The sequence below is a fragment of the Cherax quadricarinatus genome, unplaced genomic scaffold (assembly GCF_038502225.1).
Source record: "Cherax quadricarinatus isolate ZL_2023a unplaced genomic scaffold, ASM3850222v1 Contig353, whole genome shotgun sequence".
NCBI lineage: Eukaryota > Metazoa > Arthropoda > Malacostraca > Decapoda > Parastacidae > Cherax > Cherax quadricarinatus.
Genome location: NW_027195379.1, coordinates 10,358 through 25,471, shown reverse-complemented (window position 1 = coordinate 25,471; position 15,114 = coordinate 10,358). Strand labels below are relative to the sequence as shown.

Genomic DNA, 15,114 nt, shown 5'->3' with positions numbered 1-15,114 from the left:
AAGCTCACATTATGCCAGAAGAAACAGTCTGCTTGAACACAGCAGAAATAAGTTGTGTAAATACTGCAGACAACAGAAATAGTCATTGATGGATCTAATTACTCATCTTTGGGTAAACTCTTAAGAGTTACAGCTCTTGTCCATAAATTCATTAAAGGAATAAAACCTGATTATGAATATCTTGAACCCATTAAATACTGGATGAAACTAATACAGAAAGATGTTTTCTCTACAGAATATAAATTTCTAGAAACACAAGATAAATCCCCAAAGAAACCTGTCATGATTAATTCTTTAGGACTTTATCTCAACTCAGAAAAGATTATAAGATGTCTAGGAAGAATTCATAATTCTTCACTACCTAAAGAAGCCATACATCCAATATTGATCCCCAAGAATCATTGGCTAACAAAACTGATTGTGCAAAACGCCCACAGTAACGTGTTACATGGTGGGGTAGCTGGCACACTGTCATATACGACAATCCTACTGGATACCTCAAGGTCGACAAAGTGTGAAAAAGCAAATAGAGGACTATTACTTGTCGTCACTATGATATGCGAGTATGTCAGTATCCAGGTCCACCTCCATATCCCTCTGAAAGAGTGTCATGTCACTCCATTTGAGGTGACAGGTGTAGATTACACTGGACCAATAATTTTAACAAAAACAGTTGACAAAGTTTCCATCAAGGTGTACATCTGTTTGTTCACTTGTGCTACGACTAGAGCAGTACATCTAGAAGTAGCCACTGACATGTCTGCTGAAACCTTTATCAAATTATTCAGAAGGTTTGCAGCCAGAAGGGCATGTCCCAGGCTGATGATTTCAGATAATGCAACGAACTTTGTTGCTGGTGCTGCTTATATAAGCAAGATCTTTGATCAACCAGAAGTACAACAGATGCTGAATCAACGCAGTTGTCGTTGGAGATACATTCCTCCTAAATCTCCATGGCACGGCGGATTTTATGAAAGAATGATCGGCATTGTAAAACGTTGTCTAAGGAAGACTCTTCGTCAGAGAATAGACTTAGAAGAATTCCGTACAGTTGTGACTGAAATAGAAAATAGTCAACAGACCTCTAACTTATGTTACCGATGATCTGGACAATTTAGAAGTGTTAAGTCCCTCTCATTTACTCCATAGCAGAAGGCTCGAACCTGTTCCTCCCATGAATGATAAAGAAATCATAGAGGATCCTACTTATTTCGAACCTGAGCAACTCAGACGTAAATTCAAACACCTTAATAAAGTGATTGAACGTTGGGAGAAAATTTGGCGAGAAGACTATCTCACCTCATTGAGAGAACACTTCTATGGAGCTGGTGTTCCTGAAAATCATAAGTCCTTAAGACCTGGTGACAGTGATTATTGACAATGATGGTCCGAGGTCCCAATGGCCACTTGGAAAAATTGTGACCATATATCCTGATGCAAATTGAATCATCAGGACAGTTGATGTTTTAAGCAAAGGTGTAGTGAATAAGCGGACAATAAATAAACTAGTACCGTTAGAATTACACGGTGTTGAAAACAAAATTAGTGATTCTCCAGAAACCACACAGACTAAAGCTGTTCAGAAAAGACAAGCAGCAGTGGTGGCGAGTGAGAATCTAATTAATGTTAAGTGATGGATAGTTCACCTGCAGCGAACCTCCGCCGCCCCCCCAGTGTGGGGGAATTTTCTCCAGGAGGGGGGTATCAGCCCCCTTCAGCCCCTTTCAGCCCTGAGGGGCCCAGCCCTCTCAGAAGGGGCAAATATCTTGTTTACTGCTACAGTGAGTAATTGATCACAGATGCTGTACAAGTATGCGTGTTCAAATGACCTCTGCTCCTTGCAGTCCAGTGTTGCAAAGTGTATTTATTTATTTAAGCATACATACAGAGGTACAAAAAATACAGGTAAGAGCAGCATGCCAAAGCCACTTATATGCATAGCATTACAGGCTGGCTTAAAATTAACTTAAGATTAACTAAGCAATGATGTAATCAGTGATAAAACATTATTGTAAACAGATAACTATAAAGCACAAATGAGTATTACAAAGACAGGTCATATGGTTGCTTGCATTGCTGTACATTCAGTCGAATGGAGTATTCTGTTACGTAGTGTATTTAAAAAAATAATAAAGTTAGATTGGGTCCTAAGTTTAACATTTGTGATATAATTGTGAGTAACATATAGGATATACAATTTATAAGGTTCAGTTATTCAGTATTTATTTGGTTTTGAGTGAGTAAGTGATCTTTGAGAAGAGACTTGAATTTATAAACAGGTAGTGTTTCTTTTATATTTACAGGTAATGAATTCCAGATTTTAGGGCCTTTTATGTGCATTGAGTTTTTGCATAGTGTGAGATGGACACGAGGAACATCAAAGAGTGATCTGTGCCTTGTGTTATGGTCATGTGTTCTGTTGAGGTTGGCAAGGAGATGTTTGAGGGGAGGGTTAATATCAGAGTTAAGTGTTCTATGTATGTAATAGGTGCAATAATAAGTATGGATGTTTTGTATAGCGAGTAGGTTGAGTGTTTTGAATATTGGTGGTGTGTGTTGCCTGTAGTGAGAATTTGTTATTCTAACTGCAACCTTTTGTTGGGTAATTAGTGGTCTGAGATGGTTAATTGTTGTTGAGCCCCATGCACAAATTCCATAGGTGAGATAGGGGTAAATAAGAGTGATAAAGGGCCAGGAGGGCTGACTGTGGAACATAGTACCGTATCTTCGATAGTATGCCTACAGTCTTGGAAATTTTCTTAAAAATTTGTTGTATATGTGTATGAAATTTGAGTATTATTGAGGTGGATTCCTAAGAATTTTCCCTGTTAGCTTTGTGATAGGTGATCCGTTTATTGTTATGTTAAGAGGTACATCTGTAGCTCTGTTACCAAACTGAATGAAGTAGGTTTTGTCAATGTTTAGTGTAAGTTTGTTAGTCCTCATCCAGGTAGATATTTTCTGTAATTCGGTGTTTACAGTATTGGCTAGCGTGACTGGGCTCGGGTGAGAAGACACATGTAGTGTCATCTGCAAAAAGTGTGGGTTTGAGTAATTGCGAAGCATTTGGTAGGTCATTTATGTATAGGAGAAAGAAGAGGGCCAAGGACACTTCCCTGTGGGACACCAACTGTAATTGGTTGTGTGGAAGAGCTTGCCCCATTTGCGTACACATATTGGCTTCTGTTGCTGAGGTAAGACTTGAGGTAGTTGAGGGAGTGCCCTCTAATACCATAGTGTGACAATTTTACGTGGAGACAGTACATCTCTTACTTTAGCAGGACAATTAAGGAAAATCCTGCTCCCACTTTATTACCATAGTAAAGATAGTGGACATTGTTGTCTATGCTTAAGACAGCAAGAATCAAACATTCTGCTTTGCTTCATCGAGGAAGTGGCAAGGAAGCAAAAAGTACTAGGTCAGCTTTCTTTTTTGTGCTAGGGGAGCAACGGCGTGGGGCGCTGTGGCGTCTTCAGATAACTTTCGACTACTGAGAGTGACACTGACGCCAGGATAACCAACAAAGAACACTGATCTGTGCGTTAGTGTGGACAAAGTGTCTCACAAAACATGATAAACACTTACAGAGAAGTGTGATCAACTTCTTAGTGATAGTGTGAACAATTATTGATGAACAGTGTAACAAGTGTTGCGATCCAACAGAGTGTAGTGCGACATTCTTCAAAGAACACTTCTTCAATCAACTCAACGGATATCCGGGCATAATTACGGGTCAGATACATAAACCCAGGAAAGTGTTCTAACTCGTGATGTACTACTATTGACTGCGCAGTTGAGTATAAAGTCGTGAGTTAGTCACTTATCATAAACCCCGGTGATATGCGGACCATTGAGTCCGCACAAGTAGGTATTTTGTCAGCCATCAGTGAATGAAATATGCTGACATAACACCCCCTAGGGGTAATTTATAATCTTACAAATTATATTTCTTGACAGCCCATGTTGAGATGGTTTCGACAGCTTCTAGACCTCGTCTGCAGGGGCGGCTGTGCAGGCGATGAGTTGTCCTTTTAAGTCTTTAAACTTAACTGGTAATGCCATTTCTCAACAAGACAGACACACACAGACACACACAGACACACACAGACACACACAGACACACACAGACACACACAGACACACACACACACACACACACACACACACACACACACACACACACACACACACACACACAGACACACACACACACACACACACACACACACACACACACACACACAGACACACACACACACACACACACACACAGACACACACACACACACACACACAGACACACACACACACACACACACACACACACACACACACACACACACACACACACACACACACACACACAGACACACACACACACACACACACACACACACACACACACACACACACACACACACACACACACACACACAGACACACACACACACACACACACACACACACACAGACACACACACAGACACACACACAGACACACACACACACACACACACACACACACACAGACACACACACACACACACACACACACACACACAGACACACACACAGACACACACACACACACAGACACACACACACACACAGACACACACACACACACACACACACACACACACACAGACACAGACACAGACACACAGACACAGACACACACACACAGACACACACAGACACACACACACAGACACACACACACACACACACACACACACACACACACACACACACACACACACACACACACACACACACACACACACACACACACACACACACACACACACACACACACACAGACACACACAGACACACACACAGACACACACACACACACACACACACACACACACAGACACACACACACACACACACACACACACACACACACACACACACACACACACACACACACACACACACACACACACACACACACACACACACACACACACACACACACACACACACACACACACACACAAAGACACACACACACACAAAGACACACACACACAAAGACACACACACACAAAGACACACACACACAAAGACACACCCTCCACCACTTGACACAAACACGTACTCCCCCCTCCCCTAACCACCTCTCCCCCATCCCTAACCACCTCACCTTAGCCACCTAGGCCTCCCCCAAACCACCTAACCCCTCCCCAAACCGTCTAACCCCCCCAACTACATCCCTCCCTCCAATAACCATCCTCCCCCTCCCCCATAACCATTCATCCCCTCTCTCCCTCAAACCATCTAACCCCCTCCCCCAACTATCTCTACCCCTCCAATAACCATCCTCCCCCTCCCCCACAACCATCCATCCCCTCTCCTAACCATCTATTCCCCTCCCCCTAACCAGGATGAGGACAAGGGGCTCCAAGGACGAATCTGGGAGGGAGGAATGGGATGTAGAGCTCAAAAAAAGGGAGGAAGACTGGGGAAGGAGACTAGATGAGCTGGAAAGGAAGATGGAAGAGAGGTTAGCAGCAGAATGCAGAAGGTGGAAGCAACAGGCCACAGCAGCAGAAATCAAGATAGAGAGATTAGAAGAGGAGCTGAGACATCTGAAACAGCACAGAGACAAAGATATCACAGAAGTAGCATCGGCAATGGCTACATCAAACACAGACAACAGGTCTGAAGGAAGCATGGAAACTAAACTGTATGCAGAGGTCCTGTCAAACCCACATGGGGCCAAAACAAAGACAGGGAGCACACTAGGACAGAATGAGAGGTTGGAAGACATTGAAGGAACTAGGACATGTGCAAGGACCTTACCAGATACCTGTGGGGGCCAGGAGCAGGTGAGCAGGAAGGATAAACCAAGAAGCATAGGGGCAATAACTAGGGAAGGGACTGAAGGAAGGAACACTCCACGGGAAGGAACTAAAACACATCAGAGGATGCAATGGGAGTCACAGTGGGAGGTGGAAAGGGAAAGATCCGTGTTTGTCTATGGGCTAGACGAAGCTAAAGGGGAAACTTATGATGAAAGAAAGCAGGAGGAGAAAAAAGCGATTGAAGATATCATGAAGGTGATAGGTGAGGGGGACATGACCCAGGTGGCAAATTTTCGGAGAATTGGGTGGTTCACAAAGAAAAGGAATCGGCCTCTCAAAGTAATTTTCAAGGCAGAATCAACCCGAGCCATGATCCTGCAGGAGAAAGCACGGTTGAGAGGCAAGCAGGAGTTCCGGAGTGTGTACCTCGATCGAGACAGAACACAGGACGAAAGGAAGACAATGAAAGAGTTCAAAAACGAAAGGAGAAATGGGAGGAAATGAAAAAGGAGAGCAGAATAATCCAGGATCAAATGGAAGGACAAGTGCACCCCCCAGAAACACCTGCAGAAGGACTCCAGCCACGACACCCCCAAGGCAACTGAACAATCCAAACCAACCATCACACACCGATCCCTCTGTTTCCACCCCCCGCACCACAGTTACAGTATTAGAACAGAAGTTGAAGGTTTGGTACACAAATGCAGATGGATTAACGAATAAACATGAGGAATGGCAAGAAAGAATCAATGAGAAGTCCCCAGACATCATAGCAGTTACAGAAACAAAACTCATGGAGACAATAACAGATGCAATCTTCCCACCAGGATACCAGATCATGAGGAAAGATAGAAGGGGCAGGGGGGGAGGTGGGGTTGCTCTGCTCGTAAAAAACAGATGGAAATTCGAGAAAATGGAAGGAATAGATGAGACGGGAGAAAGAGACTACATAGCAGGTACACTTCAGTCTGGGGAACACAAAGTGGTCATTGCAGTGATGTATAATCCACCACAGAACTGCAGGAGGCCAAGAGAGGAATATGAAGAGAGCAACAGAGCAATGGTGGACACACTTGCTGAGGTGGCAAGAAGAGCTCACTCCAGCAGAGCAAAGTTGCTGGTTATGGGGGATTTCAACCACAGGGAGATTGACTGGGAAAACCTGGAGCCACATGGGGGTCCCGAAACATGGAGAGCCAGGATGTTGGACGTGGTGCTGGAAAACCTCATGCACCAACATGTTAAGGACACTACCAGAGTGAGAGGGGAGGATGAACCAGCAAGATTGGACCTTGTGTTCACCCTGGGCAGCTCAGATATTGAGGACATCAAGTATGAGAGTCCCCTAGGAGCTAGCGACCACGTGGTTCTGTGCTTTGAATACATAGTAGAGCTGCAAGTGGAGAGAATAACAGGAGTTGAATGGGAAAAGCCTGACTATAAAAGAGGGGACTACATAGGGTTGAAGAACTTCCTGCGGGAGGTCCAGTGGGACAGAGAACTGGCAGGAAAGCCAGTAAATGAAATGATGGAATATGTAGCAACAAAATGCAAGGAGGCAGTGGAAAGGTTTATTCCCAAGGGCAACAGTAACAACGGGAAGACCAGAACGAGCCCCTGGTTTACCCGACGTTGTAAGGAGGCAAAAACAAAATGCAATAGAGAATGGAAAAAGTACAGAAGGCAGAGAACACACGAAAATAGGGAGATCAGTCGCAGAGCCAGGAATGAGTACGCACAGGTAAGGAGGGAGGCCCAGCGACAGTATGAAAATGACATAGCATCGAGAATCAAGACTGACCCGAAACTGTTGTATAGCCACATCAGGAGGAAGACAACAGTCAAAGACCAGGTGATCAGATTAAGGACAGAAGGTGGAGAACTCACAAGAAATGATCAGGAGGTATGTGAGGAGCTGAACAGGAGATTTAAGGAAGTTTTTACAGTAGAGACAGGAAGGGCTGTGGGAAGACAGCACAGAAGGGAACATCAAGAGGGAATATACCAACAAGTGTTGGATGACATACGAACAACTGAGGAGGAGGTGAAGAAGCTCTTAAGTGACCTTGACACCTCAAAGGCGATGGGACCGGACAACATCTCCCCATGGGTCCTTAGAGAAGGAGCAGAGATGCTGTGCGTGCCTCTAACCACAATCTTCAACACATCCCTTGAAACTGGGCAACTACCTGAGAAATGGAAGACAGCTAATGTAGTCCCCATATTTAAGAAAGGAAACAGAAACGAGGCACTAAACTACAGACCTGTGTCTCTGACATGTATTGTGTGCAAAGTCATGGAGAAGATTATCAGGAGGAGAGTGGTCGAACACCTGGAAAGGAACAAGATTATAAATGAAAACCAGCATGGGTTCATGGAAGGCAAATCTTGTATCACAAACCTCCTGGAGTTTTATGACAAGGTAACAGAAGTAAGACACGAGAGAGAGGGGTGGGTAGATTGCGTTTTCCTAGACTGCAGGAAGGCCTTTGACACAGTTCCCCACAAGAGATTAGTGCAGAAGCTGGAGGATCAGGCGCACGTAAAAGGGAGGGCACTGCAATGGATAAGGGAATACCTGACAGGGAGGCAGCAACGAGTCATGGTACGTGAAGAGGTATCACAGTGGGCGCCTGTTACGAGCGGGGTCCCACAGGGGTCAGTTCTAGGACCAGTGCTATTTTTGATATATGTGAACGACATGATGGAAGGAATAGACTCTGAAGTGTCCCTGTTCGCAGATGACGTGAAGTTGATGAGAAGAATTAAATTGGACGAGGATGAGGCAGGACTGCAAAGAGACCTGGACAGGCTGGACATGTGGTCCAGCAACTGGCTTCTCGAATTCAATCCAGCCAAATGCAAAGTCATGAAGATTGGGGAGGGGCAAAGAAGACCGCAGACAGAGTATAGGCTAGGTGGACAAAGACTACAGACCTCACTCAGGGAGAAAGACCTTGGGGTGACCATAACACCGAGCACATCACCGGAGGCACACATCAACCAAATAACCGCTGCAGCATACGGGCGCCTGGCAAACCTGAGAATAGCGTTCCGATACCTTAATAAGGAATCGTTCAAGACACTGTACACTGTGTATGTTAGGCCCATACTGGAGTATGCAGCACCAGTCTGGAACCCACACCTGGTCAAGCACGTCAAGAAGTTAGAGAAAGTACAAAGGTTTGCAACAAGGCTAGTCCCAGAGCTCAAGGGAATGTCGTACGAGGAAAGGTTAAGGGAAATCGGACTGACGACATTGGAGGACAGAAGGGTCAGGGGAGACATGATAACGACATACAAGATACTGCGGGGAATAGACAAGGTGGACAGAGATAGGATGTTCCAGAGAGGGGACACAGGGACAAGGGGTCACAACTGGAAGCTGAAGACTCAGACGAGTCACAGGGACGTTAGGAAGTATTTCTTCAGTCATAGAGTTGTCAGCAAGTGGAATAGCCTAGCAAGTGAAGTAGTGGAGGCAGGAACCATACATAGTTTTAAGAAGAGGTATGACAAAGCTCAGGAAGCAGAGAGAGAGAGGATCCAGTAGCGATCAGTGAAGAGGCGGGGCCAGGAGCTGAGTCTCGACCCCTGCAACCACAATTAGGTGAGTACAATTAGGTGAGTACACACACACACACACACACACACACACACACACACACACACACACACACACACACACAGACACACACACACACACACACACACACACACACACACACAGACACACACAGACACACACACACACACACACACACACACACACACACAGACACACACACACAGACACACACACACAGACACACACACACAGACACACACACACACACACACACACACAGACACACACACACACACACACACACAGACACACACACACACACACACACACACACACACACACACACACACACACACACACACACACACACACACACACACACACACACACAGACACACACACACACACACACACACAGACACACACACACACACACACAGACACACACACACACACACACACACACACACACACACAGACACAGACAGACACACACACACAGACACACACAGACACACAGACACACAGACACACACAGACACAGACACACAGACACACACACACACAGACACACAGACACAGACACAGACACAGACACACAGACACAGACACACAGACACAGACACACAGACACAGACACACACACACAGACACACACACACAGACACACACACACAGACACACACACACAGACACACACACACAGACACACACACACACAGACACACACACACACAGACACACACACACACAGACACACACACACACACAGACACACACACACACACAGACACACACACACACAGACAGGAGTTCTATGACATGGTGACAGCAGTAAGACAAGAGGGGGGTGGGTGGACTACATATTCTTGGACTGCAAGAAGGCATTTGACACGGTTCCACACAAGAGATTAGTGCAAAAACTGGAGGACCAAGCAGGGATAACAGGGAGGGCACTACAATGGATCAGGGAATACTTGTCAGGAAACAACAGCGAGTCATGGTACGTGGCGAGGTGTCAAGAGTGGGCACCTGTGACCAGCAGGGTCCCACAGGGGTCAGTCCTAGGACCAGTGCTGTTTTTGGTATTTCTAACACTACATTTTTAAACCTACCCCATACCTCTTCGACCCCATTACCTATGCTCTCGTTAGCCCATCTATCCTCCAATAGCCGTTTACATCTTGCCCTAACTGCCTCCTATTTTAGTTTATAAACCTTCACCTCTCTCTTCCCTGATGCTTCTATTCTCCTTGTATCCCATCTACCTTTTACTCTCAGTGTAGCTACAACTAAAAAGTGATCTATCTGTGGCCCCTCTATAAACATGTACATCCTGAAGTCTACTCAACAGTCTTATCTACCAATACATAATCCAACAAATTACAGTCATTTCGCCCTACATCATATCTTGTATGCTTATTTATCCTTTCTTAAAATATGTATTACCTATAACTAAACCCCTTTCTATACAAAGTTCAATCAAAGGGCTCCCATTATCATTTACACCTGGCACCCCAAACTTACCTACCACACCCTCTAAAAGTTTCTCCTACTTTAGCATTCAGGTCCCCTACCACAATTACTCTCTCACTTGGTTCAAAGGTTCCTATACATTCACTTAACATCTCCCAAAATCTCTCTTCCCTCTACATTCCTCTCTTCTCCAGGTGAATACACGCTTATTATGACCCACTTTTGTAATGAGTTATAAATACAAATTAGGCAGGTCATACACCCACACGAGCGTGCGTGCGCACACACAAGGGTGCACGCACAGACATGCACACGAGCGTACAAATGTATGCATACACACAAGCACGCACACCCCTACATGCGTGGTAATGCTTTATGTACAGCTAGCAAAGTCAGGGTATTTCTCCAGAATGGTCTGTAATATACCACTGTGGATAAAATACTTTGCCATTTCTTGAACATTTCTGAGCGAGTTCTCTAAATTCACTAATTTGATCCCACTCCAGTACATAATGATGCAAGGCATGACAATAGTCCATCTGGCAAAGTTTACATTTCGTTTGGTCTACATCTGGTGGTGGCAATTTAACCTGCCAAAGATACTTGTAACCCAGCCGGAGCCGGGCAGTAGTGACATCCAAGAGTTGGCTCAATACCGAAGAATCCTGGAATCATTGTTTATCTCTACATCCAATAACTTCAACCAGAACAATGGTTTCTATAACATAGCTGAACCACTTGCCAAGAAACTTCATTGCTATCCCACACAAGAACATAGGAATGGAGGAACACTGCAGAAGGTCTACTCGCATACTTATCCAATCTCCCTTCCAAGCTACCCAAGATTTTAGACTAACCCCACTCGGTAGATCATCACATGTAGCATTCTCCACCTGACCCAGCATTCTGAACCTGACTATAAATACTCGCGTACCTTCCAGCCCAGGTAGATTGTTTGCAACTTGAAAAAGCCCATTGTGTGGGCAAAACGTTGTCAAAGGATCACATACTGCATGTGTTTATATTTCCACTCCTGAATGCTGTGTGGGAGCCTGTGTATGTCCAGCTGCTCCCGGCCGCATGGACGCGTTTCATACGACAGATGAATCACGAGGCAAATACGAACCGCAAGGCTATATTTTGATATGAACAAGTGGCATTCCACAGGGATCAATCTTAGGCCCGTTGTTTATAATTCATTATATATATATATATATGAATGACTGAGGGAATTGCTAATGATATGAGCAAATTTGCCGATGACACAGATAGGTAGGATAATTGCTTCCAACAAAGACGTCACAGAACTTCAGGAGGATTTAGACAAACTCAAGTCATGGTCAGAAAAGTGGCAGATTCAGTTCAGTGTAGATAAATGCAAGGTTCTGAAGCTCGAGAGTGTCCATAACCCTAGTACTTATCAGTTAAATAATGTAGAACTTAGCCATACAGATTGTGAAAAGGATTTGGGGGTTATGGTAAGCAGCAACCTTAAACCAAGACAGCAGTGCCTAAACGTACATAAAGCAAACATTACTGGGATTTATATCTAGAAGTGTAAGCAACAGAAGTCCAGAGGTTATTTTAAAACTTTATACATCATTAGTAAGGCCTCACTTAGATTACACAGCTCAGTTTTGGTCTCCATATTACAGAATGGACAAATTCTGTAGGAAACATCCAGCGTAGAATGACCAAATTAATACATAGCATTAGAAATCTTCCGTACGAAGAATGATTGAAGACAAACTACATTCACTTGTAAGACTAAGAATGAGGAGAGACATGATCGAAGTGTATAAGTGGAAGATAGGTATTAACAAAGGGGATGTAAACAAGGTTTTGAGGATATCCCTTCAAGAACCCACAATAATGGATTCAAATTAGATAAGTTTAGATTTCGGAAGGATATAGGAAAGTATTGGTTTGGAAATAGGGTAGTTGACGAGTGGAACAGTCTGCCTAGTAGGGTTACTGAAGCTAAAATGTTGGTAATATGGAGTCCAGTGACTATGGAAACAGTTCAGGACTGTTTTCTGAAGCAGTGTGTAACAGAGCCTACCAGGGGTAATAATTTACTCAACCTAGTCTTGTTAAAATAAGGAAACAAATAACCTGGAGATCACTGAAGAGCTTGGTGCAAGTGATCACAAATCCATCACTTTTAGCATTAACTGGGAATACAAGAATAATGATAATACGGTAAAAATCCCCGATTTTCGTTCTGCCGATTATAATGGACTTGGAGAACACCTGTCAAATCTGTGCAAGAATGGTATATAATACCGACAAGATGAAATTAATACATGTGCAACATCTGGGTATCTTTATTGTAGACATTTTGCCATCCAGTGGCTTTATCAATACAAATTCCAGGACATAACTTGAAGACAGTAGGACTACAGAAGATGAGGTAATCAGTCCCTAAACCTTGGAGTAGGTGCGAAGAGCACCGTAGTCGTGGAGTTTCAGGAATGGGCTTGCGACAGTCAAAGGGCTAAATCTGTTAAAACAGCCTTTGCTGGCCTTGCATTCACGAACATTAGCATGGTTCCAGACATTTTCTTTACAAGATCAGCATGCAACTACCTTGCCTTTTCACAAACAAGACTCCAAAACACTATCACCCATTCATCACAACTATCACCCGCTATCTTTTTATTGTTGATCCACACCACCAACATCTCAACCTCTGACTGTGATCCATTTTTGGTTAACATGTCAACACCTTTTGCAACATCAGCTTCCTTGACTTTTCCCTTCACCAGGATAGAAGGGATTGTTTTGCTTTCGCCGTATAGCCTGGCAAGCTTCCCTACATGTACGCCACTCGCATTTTTGTACTATCTCGTCCTTCACTTCTAACGTGTTTCTCACTTTTACCAAAGGGCTGCCACTAGCAAGTTTCTTTGGGCCCATTGTAGTCTATTTCACAGTCATACTTAATAAACAAGCACCAAACAATGAATTAATAGCGAAATGTTTGCACGAGCACGCAGGTTAGTGTTCACTCAAGCATGAACAAAGCAAGCAAGACTGGCTCACGATGCCAGCTTGGGGACATGGGCAGGCAGACAGGTTTGGTACGGGGATCAAAAACGGGATAAGTTTGATACTCGAGACAAAATCGGTTCGAAAAGTGTTTGAAATTTGAAGCATTCGATAGTCTATGCATTCGAAACTGTTCAACTATTTCTTATGGGGAAAATGGTTTCAGTTTTCGTTGATTTCCATTTTGCCGGTCTTTGGAATGGATTAAACCTGAAAGCTGAGGGTCCACTGTATCAACATAGTATTAAGCATTAAATAGTTCACAATGTCTCACCTGTTCTTCAATAAGGATCTTTTCCTGCATTCTCTTCCTGCAAATCATACTTTTTCTGACAATCTTGAAGCTTTCCCTTTAATTTTTTTTTTCCTTTACCTGAAAAAAAAAATAAAATTAAAAAAAAAAAAAAAGTGGCAGCTCCTTGGCACCATGTCAAAACTAATTTGAGGAAGGAGAAATAGTATAATGGCCAAAGCTAACTCAGAACTGAAGGGGGCCTTACACTACCTGCCCAGGTGTTTGAAAACAAGTGCAGATCCATCTGGCTGTTTGGAATGTAAGAGATAAATAAAACTTCACGAATTTGGTAAAAATGGAAATATTTAACCCTTTCAGAGTTTTTGATGTATTAGTACGTCTTCGCACAAGTGTTGGTGACGTACTAGATACATATATTCTAGCACCTTCAAATCAAGAGGGAAAAAGGCTGGTAGGCCATCATGTGAAAGAATGGGTCTGCATAGTCAGTGTGTGTGTGCAGTTTAAAAAAAATCCTGCAGCACACAGTGCAAAATGAGAAAAAAAAAAACCTGTTGGTGTAAAACTAATTTGCAGTCTATTTCTGTATTATTTATGATTGTATTCTTGTTTTCTTTGTCTCATTTGATAGAATAGAAGATATATTACAGAGATAATTTTGATTGGTTTCACGATGGCAAGTACCTTGAAATTGAGTGCAAAGTAGCGAAAATGTTTGATTTTTGCCAATGTTCAATAGTAAACAAATCATGCCATGTGTCGAATACACATCAACTGGCAAGTCTAATATTCTTGCACAAGTGCGCTGATATTATTTATACCATTTTTACAATGATGCAGTAGTATACATAATAAATATGGAGAAATTCAAAATGAAAAGCAAGGAATGTAAGAGGAGCCTGGAGACATGACTAATGAACAGATAAAATGTTATTTTAGTACCAGG

General features: G+C 43.5%; 1 long non-coding RNA gene across 1 annotated transcript in view; it reads right to left on the bottom strand.

Annotated features, from left to right (window-relative positions):
* The window catches only part of LOC128699054 (uncharacterized), a 190,432-nt gene extending 176,223 nt beyond the window's left edge, over positions 1-14,209 (bottom strand). The window contains exon 1 of the long non-coding RNA XR_011391158.1: positions 14,187-14,209. This is a non-coding gene — a long non-coding RNA (uncharacterized lncRNA). The remainder of the gene's footprint in view (positions 1-14,186) is intronic.
* Between the last annotated feature and the right edge of the window lie 905 nt (positions 14,210-15,114).